This window comes from Homarus americanus, unplaced genomic scaffold (genome assembly GCF_018991925.1).
Source record: "Homarus americanus isolate GMGI-L3 unplaced genomic scaffold, GMGI_Hamer_2.0 scaffold49667, whole genome shotgun sequence".
In the NCBI taxonomy this organism is placed as follows: Eukaryota; Metazoa; Arthropoda; class Malacostraca; order Decapoda; family Nephropidae; genus Homarus; species Homarus americanus.
In genome coordinates, this window is record NW_024738608.1 from 6,063,521 (window position 1) to 6,087,776 (window position 24,256).

Below are 24,256 nucleotides of genomic sequence, written 5' to 3' on the forward strand. Positions count from 1 at the left end.
CTTCAGGTGCTTCTGGCAATAAAAATCAGATTGTTGTCGTCAGCAGAGCGTGAAATCAATGCAGATATGATGAAAGTCTTGGCGGAAACAATGGAGTCGAGTCTTAGTTGTGTTCGTAAACAAGAACTGTGATGGTAGTTGGTTGGACGGTCTTGTAATGATGATAATAAGAATTGTAGTAGTGGTGGTGGTAGTATTAGTAATTGTGGTGGTCGGGGTGGTGGTAGAAGTGATTGTGGTAATATAGAGTAATATTGGTGGTGGTGGTAGCGGTGATGATGATGATGGTGGTAGTGACTGAACCAGAACCACTATTCCCACACCCTGGTGATAGTGGTAGTAATGGTGGTAGTAGTATTGGTGGTAGCAGTAGTGGTGGTAGCGAGTGACCTACAACCACTACCTTACGCCTGGTGATGGTGGTCGTAGTAGTAGTAGTGGTGGTAGCGGTACTGGTAGTGGTGGTAGCGGTACTGGTAGTGGTACTGGTAGCGGTACTGGTAGCGGGTGACCTACAACCACTACCACACACCTGGTGAAGCTGTTCATTCAGGCGTGAAATAAAGACTTAACCAGACAGAACCCAACTGAGTATAACGCTGAATATAACCCGGGGGTATACTTACTAGACATACCAACACTGGGTATACCAAAACATCATAAAGAAGGTTAAATAAACATCAATATACCATGATAGTATATAAAGTATGTATCTTTTTTGCTGTGTAAATACCAGTATATCATGGTAGAATTTCAATGAATATACCAGTATACTTATCTTAATGGATATACCTGAATATACCTTCTCTTGGTCGTAGTGGAAATATACTAAGGTAGAAGCATACTTAATTAACACCTAAATCTTCAGGTGAGGTAATGAGAACACCTGGTGGGTCTTGGCTCCAGTATCTGGTGGTTAAGGTGACCGTGTGTGTGTGTGTGTATATGTATGTATGTATGTATGTATGTATGTATGTGTGTATGTATGTATTGTATGTATGTAATGGAGGTAGTGGGAGAGGTGAGGGAGGGAGTGTATCTCTGAGCTAATGATCTATTATCTCATTGTCCACACACACACAACACACACACACACACACACACACACACACACACACACACACACACACACCACACACACACACACAGTAATAGTCTCAAAACACATCTATATTTTTATTCTCATCCCTGCCCAGACGTGAGGAGGTATAGGTGTGAATAATGTGTGTAATTAAGAAGAGGTGTGAGACTACAGCCCCACACACCTGGTACACACACACGTTGGGAGGCAGAGTGACGCAACATGCACACCTTGCTTGCCTGACCGGTATAAACATGCAGTCATGCACGTAGCCTTGTTAACTGGCAGGCACAGGTGGAAACATGCACGCGCACACACACACACACACACACACACACACACACACACACGCACGCACGCACGCGTGGAATTTTACGTTTATTTTTTATTATATTTTTAGCATTTTTACCTGTAAGTCAACACACACGCTAAGGTATTATGTGTAAATGTTTACATGTTCTAAGTATGTATTTAATAGAATAATGGTGACCCCTCGTGTAACGAAGATGGCCGACCCAAGGGCCACCTCGGCGTGAATCAGTTTAAGGTGTAGAAGCTGTCGCCAACACAACAACCACACCCTAAGTTAACGAGCTGCATGACCCAGTGTCAAGGAATAGTCCAAGAAGACCGGACAATTCGCCAACTGCACTGGCTAACCATTACCCCGGAACACAATCCGCAAATCGATTAACATCCAGGTTCTCATTTACTGCTGGGTAGAAAGTGGCAAATGGCGTAAAGAAACTTGCCCATAGTTTCACCCTGCCCGGGGATCGAACCTGGGTCCGCCTTGCTTGTCTGGCGAGAATGCTGACCATTACACCACAGGTTGCCTCAGTGTACACACACAACACTGTGCCCATCTATGAATATTTAATGAGCTCTGAAAATTAAAAAACGGGGGGATTTACCCTCATTCCCCTCCCCTTAACCCTCCCTCCTCCCCTCCCCTCCCCTACTTTCCTCTCCCCTACCCTCCCCCTGTCCTCTTACCATCCCTTCTCTCTTCTCCCCTCCCATTTCTTTTTTCTTTCTCCTCTCCCCTCCTCTCGTCACCACACAGCTGATTATCATCCATCATCACCACTATCACCACCACCACCCTCACCACCATCACCACCCTCACCACCACCACCACCACCATCACCACCCTCACCACCATCACCACCACTCCTACTACCACTACCCCCAACACACACACACACACACACGCTGTTCTCACCTCGCTGTGTCGTGTTAAATTGGTCGTTAAATCGGGTTAACTATTTCAGGTCAGCAGAGTGGCGCCATTGACTTGAATATGAGGGTAATTGGTAGTCACCTCTTACCTTACCTCTATACCTGCCCAAATTGGCTGCCCTCCCCACACTAAACTACGGTGGTGGGTAGTTAGAGGTGTGGGTAGTTAGGTGTGTAGAAGCAGAGTGTGTAGTTAGGAGTGTGTAACTAGGAGTGTGGTAGTTAGGGTGTGGTAGTTAGTGTCATGTGGTAGTTACATGTAGTTAGTGTAGTTTAGTATAGTTAGTGTAATTAGGTGTGGTAGTTAGGGGTAATTAGGTGTGGGTAGTTAGGTGTGTGGGTAATTAGGGGTGTGGGTAGTTAAGTTTGTGGGTAGTTAGGGGTTGTGGTTAGTACAGGCCCTACATAACATATAGGCCCATGGCGTGGTTAGTACAAAGCCTACACAATATACGATGCGTTGTTAAGTAGGTGATTACGTGGGCGGGGCTGAAACGCTGTTGTCGCTAATTTGATATTACGAGTTTATTAAAGATTATAGGGAGTTTAATAGTTAATTGTCCCTGCCTGAGAGAGAGAGAGAGAGAGAGAGAGAGAGAGAGAGAGAGAGAGAGAAAGAGAGAGAGAGAGAAGTAGTGGTACCAGCCTTCAGTAATGACTTAAGTTATGCGTCCCTCCCCCTCCTTTCCTTTCCCCTCCCCCATACCCCACCCCCCTCCCCCATCTGTCTCTCTCATGGGGGTAAGATTGATAAGGGGTAAATGGGTAAGAGGTTAAGGAGGTAAGAGGATAATGGGGTAATTGGTAAGGAGAATAAGGGATAAATGGGTAGGGATATTACGGGGTAACTTAGTAAGAGGTTAAGGGGTAGATGGGTAAAGGGGTAAATAAGTATGATGTTAAAGGGATAAAATAGTTAAGGGGTGAAATAGTTAATAATTTAAAACTGTTAAAGGGTGAAATAATTAACAGGCTAATTAGTTAAAGGGTTAAAATACCTAAGGAATTAATTAGCTAAGGGAGTGATCAGGAGTTAAATAGTTAAGGGGTAAAGGGGGAGTCAGTAGATATTCCGTATATAAGATAAATATTCACTTTTTTTATATAAATTTAATTTCTAGAGTTAATTTCACGGTGATGACTCCAGCTCGGGGGGCAAGAGCACTGGAGTTTGACTCTCTCTCTCTCTTCCCTGGGTTCATTCACTCACTTACTCATTCACTAACTCCCCCACCCACTCCCTCACCCACCCACTCCCTCACCCATCCACCTCACTCCACACCCACCCTCACCCACCCACTCCTCACCCACCCACCTCCCCCACCCACTCCCTCACCCACCCACTCCCTCACCCACCTACTACCTCACCCACCCACTCCCTCACCCACCCACTCCCTTCACCCACCTAATCATATACTCCCTCACCTACCTACTCCCTAACTCCCTCCCTACCTCACCCACCCCCTCTCACTCGACAGGCGGAGAGGGAAGAGAGGGAGGGAATATCTAGTGGTAGTGAGGGACTTGAAGTAGACAGTCTCTCTCCCTCCTTCAGGTCCCCAGCTGGTTGATCTGAAGAAGGAGGTTGTCTGGGTCCGTTTCATCAAGATTACTGTAGGAACTGGTGTTATTTTTTGCTTCCTAACCTAACCTAAGCTACCCTACCCTACCCTACCCTACCCCTGCACTCCCCTCCCTCCCTCCCATACACACCCTGCACCCACCCTCCTCCCACACCCCACTCCCACCTCACTCCTCCCATATCCCACCCTCCCATACCCCACCCCTACCTCCCATGCCCCACCCCACCCTCCCATACCCCACCTCCATACCCCACCCTCCCTACCCTACCCTACTCCCACTCCCACCTCCCTCCTCCCATAATTCCCACTCCTACCTCCTCCCATACTCCTACTCCCACCTCCCTCCTCCTCCCATAATTCTAATCTCACCCCACCCCACCTCCCTCCTCCCATACCCTACCCTATCCTACCTCCTCCCACACCTTTACCCTCATTCTTCATGCCCTACCCTCCCCTCCCCTCCCCTCCCCTACCTTACCTTAGGTTAAGTCAGGTAAGGTTAAGTTAGGTAAGGTTAAATTAGGTTAGGCTAGATTAGGTTAGGTTACATTAGGTTAACATGAGGATGGCTTAATGCTCAGGTGAGATAGCTGAAGTGTTTAATTAAATGTTGAGGTGATCTGATAATTAGACTGAGAAACAGGTGTATGAGTTAACATACATTATTATTCAGTCTTATCTCGCTTTTCAACAAGACTTTCAGCCCTAAGTCTAATCATTACAAAGTCTGAAAACACTGAAGACTGAAAACACTGAAGACTGAAAACACTAAAAAGTCTGAACCATTTATGATAGACTTAATATCTCTGAGACGTAGACCAGGTAAACATTCTCACCTGTCTCAACTGTTTGATTAATTGAACAAAATTTGGTTAATATCCTCGTAGAAAGTTCTTAAACCATCTTTTTAGTCGCCTCCGTCTTATGCTGAGCTCAAACTACTTTCTTCGCTGTAGGTGAAAGTTTTTATTAAAGTTTAGGAAAGTTGGAAAGAATTCGTAATGAAAGCACTCAGATATTATCATTAATTTATGTACTTTATCGAAGGTAGCTGGTGTATGTGTGTGTGTGTGTGTGTGTGTGTGTGTGTGTGTGTGTGTGTGTGTGTGTGACAGACAGACAGACAGACAGACAGACAGAGACACACACACACACAAACAGACAGAGAGAGAGAGAGGGTAGGAGTGTTCTCGAGGGTGAGGGAGGGGTCGAGTGGCAGGTAGTCGTCCTCCAGGTAATTCTTCGAGTGTCACCTGATCCGTGTTGTTTATCGCCCCAACGTCACTACAGGTAACTCAAAGGTCCTGACACTCAGACTGTCGCCACTACAGGTAACTCACAGGTCCTGACACTCAAACTGACGTCACTACAGGTAACTCACAGGTCCTGACACTCAGACTGTCGCCACTACAGGTAACTCACAGGTCCTGGCACTCAGACTGGCGCCACTACAGGTAACTCACGGGTCCTGACACTCAGACTGGCGCCACTACAGGTAACTCACAGGTCCTGGCACTCAGACTGGCGCCACTACAGGTAACTCACGGGTCCTGACACTCAGACTGTCGCCACTACAGGTAACTCACAGGTCCTGGCACTCAGACTGGCGCCACTACAGGTAACTCACGGGTCCTGACACTCAAACTGACGTCACTACAGGTAACTCACAGGTCCTGACACTCAGACTGGCGCCACTACAGGTAACTCACAGGTCCTGACATTCAGACTGACACCAGGTTAATTAGTAAATAGCTGATTTTTCACTATTGGTCATATAAACTATTGACTCTATGCTATAGCTATCTATCACACATAACTAGCTATTAAACATAACTAGCTGTCTATCACACACAGCTAGCTATCTATCACACATAACTAGCTACCTATCACACATAACTAGCTACCTATCACATATAACTAGCTATCTTTCACACAACTAGCTACCTATCACACATAACTAGCTATCTATCACACATAACTAGCTACCTATCACACATAACTAGCTACCTATCACACATAACTAGCTACCTATCACACATAACTAGCTACCTATCACACATAACTAGCTACCTATCACATAACTAGCTACCATTTACAACTAGCTACATATCACACACATAACTAGCTACCTATCACATAAATTGGGCCAATTATCACATATAACTAGCTACCTATCACATAACTAGCTACCTATCACACATAACTAGCTATCTATCACACATAAACTAGCTACTCATACATAATCTAGCTACCTATCACACATAACTAGGGCTACCTATCACATAACTAGCTACCTATCACATAACTAGCTACCTATCACATATAACTAGCTATCTTTCACACACAACTAGCTAGCTATCACACATAACTAGCTATCTATCACACATAACTAGCTGTCTATCACACATAACTAGCTACCTATCACATAACTAGCTACCTATCACATAACTAGCTACCTATCACACATAACTAGCTATCTATCACACATAACTAGCTACCTATCACACATAACTAGCTACCTATCACACATAACTAGCTACCTATCACATAACTAGCTACCTATCACACATAACTAGCTACCTATCACACATAACTAGCTGTCTATTACACATAACTAGCTATCTATCACACATAACTAGCTACCTGTCACATATTACTATCTATCACACATAACTAGCTATCTATCACACATAACTAGCTACCTATCACACTAACAACAGAATGACAACACTGCAGTAACTCACTTAAATATTTATCATTGATTTATAAGTACATAAGTTCAACCACTTAACACACTTTCACTGTTACTTATCACACTTATTTTCTCATTGATTCGTTGCGTTTTATTTGTTCTTATTTATTGGTATTTTTCCTTTACCTCGCCATTCTTTATCGTAGTGGTAAAGTTTGTTTCTTATGTGACAGTCCATTTTCTATAAGCGGGTGTGAAATGTGGATGTTTTATGATAGGGGCGTGTTATGTGGGTTGGTGTGGGTTGGTGTGGATGTGTAGGGGTAGGAGGGGTTGTGGGTAGGGGGTGTGTAGGTGGGTGAGGGGATAGATGGGTGTCTGTGTGTGGATGGGTGAGTGGGTGTATAGATGGGTGTGTGGATGTGGGGTCATGTGGGTGTGCGTGGTTGGGTGTGTCTCTCAGGGTGAGTGAGTGACTGTCTATATGTCCATTAAATTATTTGTCTGTCTATCTAGGTGTGTGTGTGTGTGTGTGTGTGTGTGTGTGTGTGTGTGTGTGTGTGTGTGTGTGTGTGTGTGTGTGTGTAAACTTGTCTGGGTCGTATATTACGCGTATGTGTCAAAGGTCATGATGAGAGCTGAAGGTTACGAGTCAAACGTCTCTCTTAGTCTTCCTTTCTTTTCCATCTCTCCACCCCCCTCCCCACCTCACTACCTCTCCTCCCTCTCTCCCCACCCCTCCTTCCCCACACCTTTACACCCCCCCCCGCCCCCGAGCGTGCCAGACAGTGTGACTAGGAGAACAGGGAGGGGGGGTCACGGCTACCCGGCATTCACTGTCACGCCTGGTTGGCACTGTCACGGCATCCACACACACACACACACACACACACACGCACACGCTATTTCCAGGAACTATATCCCCGCCTCTTATGTGTCAATGACCTGATATCCTTAGTCGATAAGTGTATCAATCAACCTGTAGTGTCAATCAACCTGTAGTGTCAATCAACCTGTAGTATCAATCAACCTGTAGTGTCAATCAACCTGTAGTGTCAATCAACCTGTAGTGTCAATCAACCTGTAGTGTCAATCAACCTGTAGTGCCAATCAACCTGTAGTGTCAATCAACCTGTAGTGCCAATCAACCTGTAGTGTCAATCAACCTGTAGTGTCAATCAACCTGTAGTGCCAATCAACCTGTAGTGTCAATCAACCTGTAGTGTCAATCAACCTGTAGTGTCAATCAACCTGTAGTGTCAATCAACCTGTAGTGTCAATCAACCTGTAGTGTCAATCAACCTGTAGTGTCATTACTCTCGTGCCTATAATCTACAGGTAGGTGATTATAGCCTCACTGTCTATACGATACGTCTATAACTCACCCTTGGTATAGTCTATTGATGAGTCTATTGATGTAGTCTATTGATGAGTCTATTGATGAGTCTATTGATGTAGTCTATTGATGTAGTCTATTGATGTAGTCTATTGATGAGGCTATTGACGCGTCGAGCCTATAGTGTAATTAGTGTATATATTACATTGACGCGATGTAATGTAAAAAAAAAATTCTATAGATATACGCATTCGTATGTATGTATGTATGTAATGTATGTATGTATGTATGTATGTATGTATGTATGTATGTATGTATGTATGTATGTATGTATGTATGTATGTATGTATGTATGTATGTATGTATGTCAGGTGTGGACGTTGGGAGACACAAATACCTGTGGTGTCTATCGATCACTTTGGGGTCTTGCTTGTTGGTTCCCAGGATAGACGAAAAGTACCTAGAACACCCCCCCATCCCCCTCCCCACCTTCAACACTCCCCCAACACTCCCCCAACACTCCTCCAACACTCCCTCAACCACTCCGCTGACACTTCCCCCAACACTTGTCGCTACCTAGAATATTTGTCCAAGTCCGTCGCGTGATGATGGTACGTCCAGGTGTCCTCCCTAATTACCTGCTGCAATATATACACTGTCCAGGTACTCTCTCTCTCTCTCTCTCTCTCTCTCTCTCTCTCTCTCTCTCACGCTTATTGACCCTGTTTTCCAGTGACCTCAAACCTTTGACCTCTCTAAATAAAACCAGCGCTGTTAAAGTGTATCGAGGTCACTTCCCTGTCGTGCGTCTGAAAAGATTGGCGACGCTGCAGACAGACAGAGACAGACAGACAGAGACAGACAGACAGAGACAGACAGACAGACAGACAGAGACAGACAGACAGACAGAGACAGACAGACAGACAACAGACAGACAGACAGACAGACAGAGACAGACAGACAGAGACAGACAGACAGACAGACAGATGACAGACAGACAGACAGACAGACAGACAGACAGAGACAGACAGACAGAGACAGACAGAGACAGACAGACAGACAGAGACAGACAGACAGACAGAGACAGACAGACAGACAAATAAAATGCCATTGTTAAAATATAACCTGAGTTTATGAATAATTAGTTGGAGTTAATCCATTAATATGATAAAATTACGATTAAATTCACCTGTATTTTAAAGGTTAACTAATAACCCCAGGCCTGCTAATTACTCGCCATCTGCAGGTGTCCGAGGAGCGATTCTGGTGTTTGTGTGTTATTATGGAAGTACTTAATTAGTTAAACGCCTCCTGAGTATGCCCGATTCAGAATATATGGTCCACGATTCGATTATGGGTTAATTAGTAGTCTTAATGATGCTTGGAAAATTTTAATGACATTTTTCAACGCTAATTACCAGGCAAGGGGCAGGTAACTTTCATATTTCACGAGTTAAGATTATTTTCTCTTTATCTGATTAAGTTAACCAGTACCTGTGTTTTACAAGTTAACGATTGAGTTAATTAATTGCCCCATACAGGTACATATACAGGTACCAGAGGTGAAACAGGTACAGGTAAAAGAACAGTTACAGATGTTAACAGTTAAGGCCAGCGCTCAGGGCCAGTGTACAGTATGTCGTCACAGTAACATGTACACACACACACACACACACACACCTCACACACACACACACGAAGGTTTTGTACAGGTTAAACTTGCTCACGTCATACCTGTGTGTGTGTGTGTGTGTGTGTGTGTGTGTGTGTGTGTGTGTGTGTGTGTGTCGTGTAAGCGTCTCAGCTAACACCTCAGACCAACACTTTGAAATTACATACTCTTATGAGGGTCTTGTGACTGTAGTAAGTTGTCAACAGTTAGACGGTAATGTGTGTGTGTGTGACACCTTGGCACACACACACACACACACACACACTCTCACTTCACTCTCTAGGTATGGTGAGGGTGAGGTGTGTGATATATGGTGAGGTGTGTGATGTATGGTGATTGTGTGGTGAGGTAAGGTGAGGTATAGTGAGGTGTATGGTGATATATGGTGAGCTGTATGGTGAGGGTGAGGGGTATGGTGAGGTGTGATAGAGATGAAGCAAGATGCTCCCTCGTGTAAGGACCTGTTCGTCTCCTCCTCACTATTGCACAAGACGCCATCGAACTGAATACACACTTTAGGACCTCCTGTAATACCTGACGGACGGGAACACCTGAAGAATTGAATTACACCGTCAGGAGAAGATTATAACCTCCCGTGTTTGTTTACTGCTTTGGTGTTCCTACTGTTTACATATTTATTATTTCATATCTATACTTAAACTCCCAATGTGGTCTGTTTCATTATAGTTAACCTCACCCATTATAGTTAGTAAGTCATTATTAACATGGTAGTTCCCGGGGTGATGGTTCGTAACGGCAAGTAATACATAACAGATATTTGCGAGTAGAGGTGTTGTGTATGGCGCCAGGAAACGGGTGAAAGTCAAGTCACCATGAAAGTTAGTTAGTGTCAGTACTGAAGTGATTATGGGCTCAGACTCTTAACAAAGATCATCTCTCAACAGCATCTGGTGAGCCGGGAAGACGAGCGAGCACCTGCATCCAAACATCACCCCCCTCCCCTCCCCCCCGGGCAGGTAAACTACGCCAGGTGTGACCCAGGTATACCCACGACCCCTGATGCAACTCTCTCACACGTCACAGCTTCTCCCTACAGGTACTAGGAACTGTCTATCTGTCTACCTCAGTTTAATTAATGAGTAGTGGCACAATTCACTTAGTTATTGTACATATTGATTTAAAAGGGGGGTTATTTTGTTATTGTTATGAAGTTAAGTGAATGTAATAATGTTTATGTCGACCTTTCGTGAGGATTATGTATATGCCTGAAGGTCTTGTGTTGCGTTGCGTTGTGTTGTGTTGAGTTGAGTTGAGTTGAGTTTGTGCTGTATTGTGTTGTTCTTTATTCATAATCTTATAGTTTATACCATTAAATATATATTGAGTATATAACCATTTATGAACTTTTATATTCTTGATGAAACACTTCTGAACAACAAACAACTGTAGGTCAATTCTGTAGGCTGCATAACCTTTACACTAGAAATAACAATGTATATTAATTTGTACCAGAAAATATATATAAAATTCTTGGTGTGTATATTATGTTACGTTACCTTAATTGAATTGTTTATAATGAAAGGTTTTCTAGTGTCTGCTGATTTAATTGATTTTTTTTGTTACCTGTAATAAGTGTAATAAATTGTCCGTTCCTGTATTTATAGTGGAGGTGTTACGGGCGCCAGAGATCAGGTTGGCCGGAGCATCACTACTGCCTCCTGACCTCAAGACGACGACCACTAACCAGGGACTTATCGCCGTGCTTCAGTGGGTGAGAAGTTTGTGCCGTAACATTTTAACACTGTGATGAGGAAGGAGTGGGGTAGGAACACTTCAGGAAGAGTTGGAGGAATTGTAGGTGTATTTCTGGAGATAGGGAGAGTGTGTGTGTGTGTGTGTGTGTGTGTGTGTGTGTGTGATCTGTAGGTGTTGTATGGAGGGTGTTTGACATGTGAGTGGAGGGTGTGTGGCCTGTGGGTAGAATGTGCTTGTGTGTAATGGGTGGAGGGTGTGTGAGAATGCCGTAGGTGGTGTTGGTTGGAGGGAGGGAGAAGCATGTAGTGGTGGAGGGAGGGAGAAACATGTAGTGGTGGTGGTGAGAGGTTAGGTAAGCCCCTCCACGACTTGGTCAGGTTCTCACTCAACCATCAGAGTGTGGCCAGGGTCAAGGATTTACTCCGTGTAGTGTGTCGAGGCTGAGTTGTTCCTTGAGTAGGATCACATCACATCATCACCAGTCTACCTTGACAAATTCTTTTTACCAACTCTGATGATAAGACAGATGGATCACCTCAGGATTAGACACCCTAGTTTATTATACTCTAAGATTAATTACCCTACCTATGGATCGATTAGGTTAGATTAGATTAGCGTTAGGGTGGTTAGGTTAGGTTAGGTTAGATTAGATTAGATTAGATTAGATTAGCGTTAGGGTGGTTAATATTCAAGTTAAAGGAGCTGGGATATCAAATCATCAGGTACTATCAGTCAGCTACTGTTAGACGAGTGGTGGGTCGTGTTCCAAGGGTTTGTGGTAAGCCAAGAGTAGTTAGTGAATTGTTTGGTCTTCCTGAGTTGTTTGCGAACACCAGACTACACTCGTGTCTAACTTGGGTGTTGGCGGCAGCTGCTACACCCACGAGGGACAGTCATGAGTACACAGTGTAGTCAGAGTGTTGATAGTGTACACCTGTGTCTCGTCCACACCAGTGTTGTTGTCCCCAGGCCGTGAGAGAGAGAGAGAGAGAGAGAGAGAGAGAGAGAGAGAGAGAGAGAGAGAGAGATATTATAAGGGGGAGGAGATAGGGTAAGAGAGATGAGAGTGAGAGATTTAAAAATGGGGGTTGAGGGAGAAGGAGAGAGAGAGAGAGACACCAGGGTATATAATCGTGGTCCACTTCAGTTTATTGTGTCGAGGACTAACGACCACCACAGTTCACACTAATGGGCCACACAATCACTCGCCCACCAGCGGGATATTTGGTCGAATACATCTTCAAAATTGCCGCTTCAAGACCCGGTGCTGTAATGAGAGGCTCTGGTGGGGGGTGAGGGTGAACAGATTAGGGAGGGTGAGTGGATGGGGGTGAGGAAGCAAGGTGGATATTTATTCAAACACTTTGTCATAAAAGTTTAATTTCATTCATCACTTTAAAATAACAGTACAAGCTCAGATCTCGGGGTTAGTGTACATAATGAGACGTCATCTGTTACACCTGATCTTAATTCAGGAACTGTTGGATAAAAATTTGCACCAATATACAAAACAAAGATAACTGCTGATATAGACGAGAAACTGGTAAGGTCTCAGGGATGACGACTGTACCAGGTGACTCACGAGACCTCTGGTGGGCAGCGGCAGCATCCGGTAAACACATTCGCGGAGGTTCAGCTGCTGGGTGTGAACTTGGCGCCAGAGATAAATAAAATAAAAACATATCCATTCATGAGTCTGTGATATTTTGACACCATTTTGAGATAGTAGTCACAAACATAACAATACGTCCTTCTACACACACACACCTGATTCTGAACTATTTGTCTTCCCATAGATGACGCTGCAGTCTCTCGTAGTACAGAGTGGGACAGGAGTGTTACGAATCTGTTGTTCATGACCACGAGAGAACACACCTGTTTACCGCAGCGCCTGACTCGCCTTCTCTCGTTACTGTGTCCACCAGGTGAGTACCACAATGTGAATCACTAATTTAAATGTTTACTTTTTGATAGTTTGACCCCATCTTTGTACCTTAGGTTAAATGAGCCAGTTAAATGCGTTCTCACGTCTCTAGTTAGGAAACAAATAATGACTTGGGATCCTCTGAGACTTGACTGGTAAAGTTTGGTTCATGGGAGAGTCACTGTGAGGCCTCAACACCGCTCGGCTGAGGTGGATGAAGATGGTGTTTAATTCGATACTGAAATTGAAAACTGTTTTAGTAGAAAGTTAAAGCTACACATTATACATTACTGATAAGAGAAAATTACTGAGCCTTTTCAGAGCCGTAGATAAAGTATTTCCTACTAGTCACTTAAAAAGTTCCTTACCGACACAAAAATCTTGGAGGTTCAGATTACGTTTTGCCGTTGGAAGTAAACACACCTGCTGAGACAATAACTTACCTGTCATTAATTAGTAAAATACCTAACAACGTCAACGGAATCACCTGGAATTAAGAATATTGGTGTTAATTTACCAGTGTGGCGGCGCGACTCACTTGGCAACTATCACTTGTAAGATCTGTAGTAGTTAGTTGGGTCGCTTAAAGTGGCCGGAACTTAGTCAATAGGTCAATTGTGGCGTCTTGTGGGTCCATCCTGCCTGTAGGAGTGTTAACAGTGGCTTGGTGCTGGAGGGAGATGTGGTGATGATGGTGATATGATGTGATGATGACGATAGTGGTGTAATGGTAATGAGTATGATGATGATTAATGAGGATTGTGATTATGATAATTGTGGTGAAGATGAAGACGAGGAGGATATGGTACCTTGGAGAGGGAGGAAACTAGCCAGAGGTCAGGCAGGTTGGCTAGGGTCGTCACCTGAGCCATAGGGGCCTCCGTCAGGTACCTGAGGGAGGCGATAATCAATGGTTATGGTTCACCTGCCTAGTGAGGGTGGAGGGGAGGTCTAGTAAAGGCTAGTGAGGGCTAGTGGTGGGATTCTGTGGTGTATTGGGAGTCTTGGGCGAGTCTGTCTTTTGTGTAGGGGGGGGTAGATGTCCCACCATAAAATTAACCCTTCCCTCGCCTCAGCCTTCCTTCTATCCCCCCTACCTTCCTTCCTCTCTTTCTCTCACCTTCCCTTCCCTCAACCTACCTTCTCTGATCTCCCCCCCCCCTTTACTTTCCTTCCTCCCATTACCTCGCCCTTCCTTTCCTCCCTCCCACCCTTCCTTCCTTCCTTCCTTCCTCCGTCTCCCCTCACCCTGCACCTTCCCTTCCCAACTCTCTTCTTTCCTCCCCTTTCCCCAACCTTCCATTCCAACCCTTCCTTTACCCCGCCTTCCCTCCCTCCACACGACACACCACCACCTCCTCCTCCTCCTCCTCCTCCTGGGGTCACCTGTCGACGGACGTGAGTGGGGTGCGTCAAGGTGTCCCAGAGTTCCTGCCTACTGAGCAACTTTGACTTTCTCCAGGATAAACTTACCTTCTCTCGTGACTCTGCGTGTTGTCTGAGTCGTCTTCTGCCTCGTCTCTGTTTTGCATTTTTTCTTTACGTTATTTATATCCCAGAATCGTGTGCTGTTGTGTCTGTCACGTCCGTTCATCTGTTTTTTTTTTTTATTTACACTATGACTGGATGAGATGGAGGAATGTGATTGAAATTTGGCGAGAACATTGATTATCCAGAAGAGTTGAGATTCATTTAAGATAGACGTTATTCCTTTGTTTTAACCATGTTGATAATATCGAAGGTCAGTTGGTAGCTCAATAAACTTAAGAATGTTTCAGAGACTAAAACAAAAAAGCATCGTGTGAAGAAGATACGTCCAGTGTTGCCAGTGACTTAAAGAATTGGTTCATTTAGTCGACTTCAAATGTTTTACCTTTCGTGGGCGTTTTTGTTTGTGTGTTGGTGGAGGTTTGTGGAGACCATGATGAAGATGACTTTAAACCCCTTGAGGACGATGACTTTAACCTCTTGAGTGCGATGGCTTAACACCTTCAGTACGATGACTTAACACCTTCAGTACGATGACTTAACACCTTCAGCACGGTGACTTAACACCTTCAGCACGGTGACTTAGCACTTCAGTACCTCAGTATTTAAGCCCGTAGAGGAGAGAAGAGCGAGAGTCTGCTAAACGAGGAATAACAAGACAGAGAGAGAGAATGAATGATGGAAAAAGGTGGGATGGAAGGAGGGGGAGAGGGACGGAGGAAGGGAGATAGGAGTGAGAGAGGGAGAGAAGTCATTAGGAACGCGGGAGGTAGCTGACGCAGGTGTCTCAGAAGGAACAGAAGGTAACGTAAAGAAAAAAGTGAGGTGACCGCAAGGGATAAATGCGGAAAGGAAAGTGAGAGTTGGTGAGACAAGGAGGGAGAGGGAAGGAGGGAGAGGGGGGGATAGAAGGAGAGGAGGGAGGGAGAGGAGGAGGTTGTTGACTCAGCAGGGGTCGAGGAAGAGATGTGTGTGTGTGTGTGTGTGTCGTGTGTGAGAGAGACAGGACCTACCACCACCCACGCCTCCTACAGGAAGAAGAGGAGGTTTAAAAGATTTCTAAAGCTGTCAGGTCTTGTACTGCCTTATAGTGGTGGTGTGTGTGTAGTGTAGTGTGGTGTGTGGTGGGTTGTGGTGTAGTGTGGTGTATGTGTAGTGTATTGTGGTGTTGGTGATGGTGTGTGGTTGGTTGTGAGTGGTTCTGGAGTGTGGTGGTGGTGGTGTTGTGGATGATAAACGCCGCCTGGGTGCTGGGATACGAACTCTAGTCCTAAAAGTTGTTGACATACTGAGCCGCCCCGCATAGACACCTCCCCTTCCTTCTACATCACTTTTGACCCCACCCCACCCCACCTCACCCCACCCCACCCCACCCCACCCCCATACACCTGGAGCAGCGTCTGTAGTTCACATCCGCCAGACACACGTTAACTAGCGACACTGGTGGAGCCATCTTGAGTGTGACCCCTATAGGCCTCCATGCAGGAAGTATCACGAGGGTCAAGTACAGGTAGTGTGGGAGGCTACTGAGAAGAGCTTTTCACGGTAACGTTGGCTGGGGATGTAGCGAGAGTCTGGTTGGTAAATCATCAACTTGAAAACTGACGAGAGAGAGACAGAGAGAGGCGTGTAAGGGGAGATGGATGGTCGTTCTGCTGTGAAATAAAATATACACGCCTTCTGTAGCCTGTAGAAGTCAGCAGCACCTCCAGTTAAGTCTTGTTCTAAACGGCTGATGGACGGTCTCGTGTTAGATACCTACAAATATCAACAGATTCGGTTGGTTGAATCCTTGGAACTGGTCTGTGTGTGTGTGTGTGTGTGTGTGTGTGTGTGTGTGTGTGTGTGTGTGTGTGTGTGTGTGTGTGTGTTCCCTTGCCACCCTCGTAATCCCTCTGTATCCCCCCACACCACACTCTCCCACACCACACTCTCCCACATCACACTCCCCCACACCACTCTCCCACACCACCCTCTCCCACACCACACTCTCCTCTCCTCACCCTCTCTCCCACACCACACTCTCCCACACCACACTCTCCCACATCACACTCCCCCACACCACTCTCCCACACCACCCTCTCCCACCCTGCTCCTCCCCACCTACTGACCCCCTGCCACATAATTACAATTTCTTCGCTAAAATTAACGCAGTAAATCGAATTAAGAGACTGGGAGGCTACTACAGTTGCCGGGTGTGCCAGGCTACTCGACCAGTGGCCTCGGTAGTGCCATTAAAAGTAGCAACAGTGCCAGTAACAAAAGTAGACAGTAGTAGTGGTAGTAGTTATTAGTGTTAGTAGTAGACTAGTAGTTGTCGTTTATTGTGGCCTTCAACCTCCCCTCACAGCCATACCTAACCTAACCTAACCTAACCTAACCTAACCTAACCTAACCTAATACAAAAGTACCTACCTTAGTTAAGTCGCAGATCTATACGGCATTTGGTAACAACTGCTACTACTTCTATTATTATTACAAATAGTTAGTAATAGAGGAAATTGTTAACTGGTGATAGGAAAAGTAGCAGTAACAATAGCACCATCAACAGTAGCACCACCAGTAGCATCAGTAGCTCAAGTAAGTCTCTCTGACCATCAAACCACAATACCGCGAGGAGAGAAAATGGATTTGACAGGACAGTATTACATGACGCAGGTGACAGCTGGCGACGCGCGAGGCATTTGTCTTCCTAGTGGTGTTCGTGAGGCCAAAATCCGGATTCTCATAAACTTTTCTCCAATGAATATTTCTCGTAAGTGAAGATTTGAGAATGTAATTAACTGTTTACCTTAAGATAAAACACGAAAATAACCTTTTAAAAATATCATTCAGACTCTTAACTAGATAGGTTCACTTAACACTTAGATATTAGTAAGTTGTAGGATCTTCTCTCTTTACTGGTGCTAAGTGAACGTATCTAGATATTATATATTTTTTGTATCTTTTATCGTAAGTCAACAAGTTAAGGTACATTTCTTAAAATTTTAGTTACGAGGAATTTTTATCGTACGAACTTTAGTGATTCCGATTCGTTGTAGAATGTTCGTGTGTTGATGGTCGTCCCGGGAGTAGAAATCTCAGGTTGATGGGGTTAATTGAGGAGGGTGACGGGGAAGTGTGTAAGGGGCTTGGTCTTGACGGGGTTGATCAGGAGGGTGGGGTCTTGACGGGGTTGATCAGGAGGGTGGGGTCTTGACGGGGTTGATCAGGAGGGTGGGTCTGACGGGGTTGATCAGGGTGGACGGGGTTGATCAGGAGGGTGGGGTCTTGACGGGGTTGATCAGGAGGGTGGGGTCTTGACGGGGTTGATCAGGAGGGTGGGGTCTTGACGGGGTTGATCAGGAGGGTGGGTCTTGAAGTAGGGGGTTTTAAGGTGTTCGCGTCTGTGTAATATAATATCTAACAGGCAGCTGAGACGGACCATAGGCGGAACAATGTCAAGAATGTGTCGTAGAGTTGAATAAAAAAAAAAGGAAGAGCAGTGTTGGCGAGTCAGGGATACATTTCTGCCCTCCTCCACTCCCCCATCCTAACCCCTGACTCTTTTCCCCATCCCTTCCTCTCCCCCACCTTATCCCTCCCCATGACCACTGTGGGCTACGTAACACTCCTGAAGGTGGAGATGATATGAAGTTTTAATGTGTGGGTAGTGTGGGCGATGCTGAAGCTGGTGACGCGAACTAGATACCCACTCGACCGCCTCAATTCCCCATTTTTAAACCGATATTCTCCTACTCATAGACGGTGAATACGCTCCTCCCGCCCTCATGGTGCTCCTCCCGCCCTCATGGTGCTCCTCCCGCCCTCATGGTGCTCCTCCCGCCACTAATACTGTGACAGGAGGTTCAGGGATGATGTTTGTCTTCACTTTACAACCTAACCTCCCCGTCTCCTCTCACAGCACCCCATTCACGGACCTCCACCTTCCCTCCCTCGCTCCCTTTTTCTTTCCCCCATCCTTCTTTTCCTCCCCGCCTTCCCTCCCCTCCTTTTTGGATAAAGAGGGGCCTGAAAGAAGGGTAATGGTGGAGGAAGGGTGTTTGATAGTTCTGAAATCGAAGAAGTGAAGGAGATAATAGTTAGCTGACCTTGCTTCTGACTAGCTAAGCTGGTGGGGTGAGTAAGCGTGTAAACGTTTGCATTGGGCTGGTTATTGTAGCTAGTTTAGAGCGGTTTGTCTGGTTGGCTGCCCGCATTGTCGGCACTGGCACTAGATAACCGACCTTGTCCCATATTTAGTGTTTTAAAACTAAGGTTCTGGTCTTGGGAGGTTGTCTATTGCCTGCTGTTGAATGGACTCCTTGAGATTCCACAACTCTTCCGGGGACCATCTATGTTCGTGTCATTCTCTGGTGGGAATCTTTGTAAAGGTCCTTGCTCGTCTCGCTCTATATTTTCGCCCAAATTACTCTTCCTAAGGTGTGTAAATGCTGGTTAATAAGTCTTAATCCTATATCCATGTACTATTTCGACTGTGGTTTTGTTATTAGGGAGGTGTCTCAGGGCTTTATTCTGGACCACCTGTATTTGTAGTATTTGGTTGGCGTTCATAGTGGTGCCTGCTGGGTAGGTTAATATCTATGTGGGAAAATGATTGAACCAGGCGGAGTTTTATTTCCCCGGGCAGAGCTTTGTATACAGCGGTTTCCATGATTCAATTCCCTCTTTGTTGGTACCTCCCTGGTGAGGACGGGGGGCGGTAGTGTGATGTGGATATGCTGTTGGTAGCCAGTAGTTGGGTTTTGCTGCTACACAAGGTTATGTCTGTGTATTTGGTGAGTCTGGTAGGTGTTTTCTTTACCTCTTTCTCTCACCACCACCACCCCCCTCCCCATCCCTCTCCCCTTCCCTCCCTTACGATCCACTACCCTATACCACCTGCTCCACCACCCCATCCACCTGCTCAACCACCCTATCCACCTCCTCCACCACCCTATCCACCTCCTCCACCACCTGCTGTGATCCCACCCTAACCTCTTGAACACCTCTCTCCCTTTCTCCCTCCCTTACCAATCCTCCTTTCGCCCCCCCTCTCCTTACCAGCAATCCTCCTCTCCTTCCCACCAGACACCATACCCAGCCATATATATATCGCAAGACCCAAAACAAATGACAAACGAGGAATTCTTAAGACATTTACGACTATGTTTCCAGTAAGAAAGAAACAATGGCATAAATTTTCTATAATCGTCCAGGTCTTTTACGTGTTGTTGGAAGGAAGACACCGGGGATTTTGTGTTATTGTGATGCGTCATTGTTTTGGGAGGATTCATAAGTTACTCGTAAATAAAGGTTTAAACAGGGTGGTGGGTATGAGTGGATAGTATCCTTGCGTGTGGGTATTTTTATATATTTTTTTTCTTTTTTTGGGAGGTTGAGGATATTTTTATGTGTGGATATATGTCAAGGGATTTGGGTTTGTTTTGTGTGGATATTTTTTGGGGGGTTTAAGGTAATTGTGTGGGTATTTTAAAGGTTCGAATGCCTTAGTGTATGTGTGTGTGGATATCTTTTAAGGATTTTAGTCTGTGTGTGTTTGGGAAGACACACACACACACACACACTGACAGGATTCTTGTACTTGTGTGTGTGTGTGTGTGTGTGTGTGTGTGTGTGTGTGTGTGTGTGTGTGTGTGTGTGTGTGTGTGTGTGTGTGTGTGTGTGTGTGTGTGTGTGCTGATGCAGTTGTAAACACACACAGACGGACTGACAGACGACTGATCGATACTCACCCCCCACTGGCCGCTGTAACAAGGGCGAGGCAGAAGCAGTGTGAACAGCGGTGCGTAATAGGCTCGTTCCGGACCATTTGAGGTCATAATTTGGTCTAACACCGAAAGGTCGTAAAGGCTGACGGAGGGAGGGAGGGAGAGAGGAAAGATGGAAGAGAGAGGAAGATGGAAATGTAGGTAGGGGACGAAGAAGAGGGATGGAGGGAACGGAGGAGGAAGAGATATGGTGGGAGGGGAAGAGGAAGATAGAGGTAGAGGAGGGGAGGAAGAAGATGAATGGAGGGAAGGGGGGCAGGAAAGTAGAAGGATTTTATGGAGGAGGAAAGAGATGAAAGGACGGAAGAGGGAGAGGAAGGCGAGAGGGAGGTGGAGAGGGGTGAAGAAAGAGAGGGAGATCGAGGGGCTGAAGAGAATGGCACTGGAGTGAAGAATTGGACCGCGGTAGATTGAGGATCTGGAGGGACGGTGGGAGGGAGGGAGGGAGAAAAGTAAAGAAGGAAAGGAGGAGAGAGGAAGGGAAGGAAGGAGAAAAGAAAAGAGAAGATGCGTTGATAGTTGGAGAGAGGGATTATGAGGAGGAGTACGTTAGGGGATGGAGTGGGGATGAGAGGGAAGGAAAGAGGGATGCAAGGCTGTAAAGTGAGGGCAAGAAAGACGGAAAGGAGGGAGAGGAGAGGGGGAAGAGAGAGAGAGATTGCGTGTGTGTGTGTGTGTGTATCGATGAATGAGGCATCAAGGAGGGTGTGTGAGGGAGGGAGATGTGTGAGAGGGTGGACAGGGAAATATGGAATGCGGAAGGTCAGAAAGGGAGTGTGTGTGAGAGAGGGGAGAATATGCGTAAGGGAAGGGAGAGTGTGTGGGGGAGGGAGGGAACGGGAGTGTGTGTGTGTGTGTGTGTGTGTGTGTGTGTGAAGGGAGTATGTTTCCCTTCACTGCTGCGCCGCCGCTATCACCATCACAACCATGACATCCAGTACTACCACCACCACCAACAACAACAACAACAACAACAACAACTATCGCCAATCATGACACTATCACCACCATTACCATCATCACCTCGTCACCATTACTACCATCACCACCATCTCCATGCTACAATCACTTCCCCATCACTTCCGATCACCACCACCACCATTTCGCTAGTCAGGGGGGCGGGAGGGGTTGGAGTTAATACTGTGGACGGAGATAAGGGGGGGTGTGGTGTGTGTGGGGGTGGAAGGGGAGGAGGATGGGGGGGTGAAGTGGGTAGTAAGATTAGTGTGTTGGGGGGGTAGAGTGAAGGAAGGAAGTAGGGGGGGGAGGGTGACAAATGGGGGTGGGGTGGGAGGTGTAGTAGGCAAGACCAATATTCTCACCATTAACAGCAGCTGACCCATAAATTACCCCCACCACCACCCCCATCTACTAACAACCTCCCCTCATCCACTGACAACGTCTCACCTTACTCCCTTCATCCACTGACAACCCCTTCCCCTTACCTCCTCATCCACTAACAACCACCTCCCCTCACCCCCCTCCTCCCCCTCACCTCCTTCTCGATACATCTCCCCTGGTAAAGAGTCATGACGTTAAAAATGGGTCGGAATCTTGCAAGTCCAAAGAGGAGAGAGAAAATTTGCAAGTCAGTAATTCTTGTGTGTTTTTCTTCCATCAGCCATGTCAAGCCAAACACGTTTTAGGGACGACTGTGTGGGCCGCCGGTGACTCGCTCTCTTGACAGTCCAAACAGTGTGCCGTGTTTTCCCTTACTGCTGTGTGCTCTTTGTTCTACACGTGTATAAAAACAGCAGCTGATGGAAGTATAAAAGATGTGATGGCGACTATGTGTGTGTGTGTCGGGGAGCTCTGGGATAACATGTGGGTTTTTTTTAGCAGGTTTAAGAAAATTTTTGCTCTTTGTAGTTAATGTAGTAATGTCTTCAGTACACACAGCTCAGGGATCAATATAGCACCATATTTGAACAAATAAAATATTCCCTTAAAGTTCCACCTTTGAAAATTATTACAAAGTTTTAGACACAAAACTCTGCCGCCCTCAGCTCTCTGCACTACAAAATATAACAAATGTCTCTTCTTGTGTACCAAGTTACGCCTCGGTGTGTGTCTGTGTTCGGGTCTTTCACACTTAGTTTTTGAATACACGTCAACATTGTGGAGACTAATGGGCCAAGTTCTCCCTTTCCAGCAGTGTATTTTAGTTAGATTATTTCCGTGTTGTGAGATTAGGGCCAGCGAGAAATGAGAACTCGGGCGCTCAAAGTCATTTACCATTATTCAATATTGCTGTGTTTCATCCTGAGATCTCAAAAGTCCCAGACATGTCAGTATTATTACTATTATACAGTTTACATCTGTAACTTTCTGGCTAAATTAACCATTCCGATTTCAGTTTGTGATATGCAGCAGCCAATCAGTTGCCGAAGCTCCCTTACTGAAGCGCCGCGACACGGCCAAAACAAGAGCTACGGAGCAAAACATCTAGCTGATTCTGTCGATTCTGTAAGTAAAGTCCCCTCCACTAGTGCGTTTACAGGGGCTCGTCAGATTTGCGCAGTGTGGCACAGGAAACTCGCAATAGTAAACAGGTAATGAAATCAAAGTAAAACAACATTAAAACAAATTTCTCAATGTATTAATTTATAGAATGCTTATATGACGAGCCCCTGTAAACGCACTAGTGAAGGGGGACTGTACACAATGGAATAGTCTATACCTGGTAGATATTGAGACCCACAACTACGTGGTCACGGTGTGTAGGTGAGAAGTATTAGTGAAGGATGTGTGTAGGAAGAGATGAAGGGAAGGAAGGAGGAAGAGATGGAGAGAAGGAAGGAGAAAGAGACGGAGGGAAGGAAGGAGGAAGAGACTGGAGGGAAGGAAGGAGGAAGAGACGGAGGGAAGGAAGGAGAAGAGACTGAGGGAAGGAAGAGAGAGAGAGAGAGAGAGGGGTACGGGATGTTATGTAAACCATATCATAAGGTGGCCGTTCAACACGTTCTCACACACATATAAGGCGAGTTATACATAATTAGTTTTGGCCTGAAATGACCCCACTGTCACGAGTCCTTAGCTGGGATATTGGTGGGTTCACTGGAGCCCATGTAAATCCAGGCATATTATATAGTCTCGTATAAGTTTTTCAAACTGGGGGCCATGGCGGGAAAGTGTAAGTAATCCACCTAGGGCAAAAGTGTGAAGATCTACTTAAACAAGGAAACCTTAAAGCTAGATGTTTGTATTTTTATCAGACAGCCCCTGGGGTCGTTGCCGCCCCTGGATTGGCCCCTCGGGTCGCCGACGCCCCTCGGAGGGCCCCTGTAAGGGCTCCTGCCGCCGTCACTGTCGCACCTGGGAGGGCCCCTGGGGTCGGCACCGCCTTTGAGGTAGCCGATAACCCATGGAGAGCCCCTGGGAGAGCCACTGAGGGCGCAACCGGCCCTGGGAGGTCCCCTGGGGGCGTCGCCGCCACAGGAGGGCCCTTGGGGGCGTCGCCGCCCATGGAGGGCCCCTGGGGTCGTCGCCGCCCCTGGAGGGCCCCTGGGGGCACCACACCTGATAGGGCAAATGGGAGGACCCCTGAGGGCACTGTCCCTGTAAAAGCTCCATGGGGCAGTTGTTTTTGAACTATTTAGAACAATGGGAGATATGACGTTAAATAAATACACCGCCCATCACATTTCCAGTATCATCGCATTATGAACATTGTAAAGGAGAATAAATATCAAACAGGAAAACATAAGTTGGGGTGTTGTGCTGACTGACAGCTCTGTTCTCCTATTGGCTG

The 24,256-nt window shown here is 46.0% G+C and overlaps 1 long non-coding RNA gene across 1 annotated transcript; it reads left to right on the top strand.

Moving 5' to 3' along the window:
* Nucleotides 1-10,530: 10,530 nt before the first annotated feature.
* LOC121874276 lies at nucleotides 10,531-22,990 on the top strand. The gene is made up of 4 exons (XR_006090386.1): nucleotides 10,531-10,663; nucleotides 11,232-11,338; nucleotides 13,119-13,247; nucleotides 22,862-22,990. It is a non-coding gene; the product is annotated as an uncharacterized LOC121874276 (long non-coding RNA).
* The last annotated feature ends 1,266 nt before the right edge of the window (nucleotides 22,991-24,256 follow it).